The following is a 1,022-nucleotide window of genomic DNA, read 5'->3' on the forward strand; positions in this document are numbered from 1 at the left end:
GAGGACTCGTCTGCGTCATGATCGCCACCTCCGTGCTGCTGGTCCGTCTACTTCTATCACTGTTTCTCAAGGATGCAGTCGGCGCGGGCGGCCCTTTCCATCAAAGGAGTGCTCGTGCCGCATTCCAGCAAATCAGTGAAGCCATCTGCCTTGCGTCGGCAGCGAAACGGAATTTGACTTTTGTGATCGTGCTCCGCGCGAGCAGCGCCATCTCGACCAACTTTCAATTTCTTCTGACTCTCCCTCGTGTTCATTTGTATCTGTCTACGGAGAGCTTTATCCTCAAATCAAATGACAGAGAGATAACAATTTCTTGGGAGCGTGATTTGAATCCGAAAAGAAATTTGCCTGGACAATTTTTCGATATGTACAGCTCTTGCGGATACAGAGATTGCGGAACCGCTGAGAGGAATGTTCAACTCTTCCAACTCGACAAGCGCGTTCTCGTCCAGATCCGCGAGCTGACACCCGTGGAGGCTAGGGGTCGCCGCGATGTGCAAAGAGCTCTGGACGTGAGTTTGAGAAAAAGGATAAACTACTTCCATCGTTTCCTCCGAACATTCATCTTGCTGAGGCTTATGGACAGCGATGTGCTCATCGGACACTTCACTGTGCAGAGAGCCACAGAAGACGAGGAACAGACTGGGGTCGGATGTCTGAAAAAACTCAGTCAGCGGGTCATATTCTTGGACGACGCTCGCGGTGTCTTCGAACCTGAAAGTCCCGCACCGAATCGTAGCGTTCCAATCGAGCTCGACTCTCTGAGAATTTACTTCCCCCCAGACTCTCAGGCCAACGGAATCGCTTGGGAGAGCTGTCCCAACGTGAGTTTCCTTCTTCCATCTGTTAGGTACATGCATTCCTATGCATCCTGATGACTCCCCATCTTTCCAGGATTCGATAGAGTTCGTGTCCACCTTCGAGTATCAAGCGGTCCGGCTGGCTGTTCCCCAGTCATGGCAACCTCAAATCATTTCGAATCTGCCGCAGTACATGACCCTGGAAGTGCCCCTCACGGTTTT

The sequence above is a fragment of the Galendromus occidentalis genome, unplaced genomic scaffold, assembly GCF_000255335.2.
Source record: "Galendromus occidentalis unplaced genomic scaffold, Mocc_1.1 scf7180000077525, whole genome shotgun sequence".
NCBI lineage: Eukaryota > Metazoa > Arthropoda > Arachnida > Mesostigmata > Phytoseiidae > Galendromus > Galendromus occidentalis.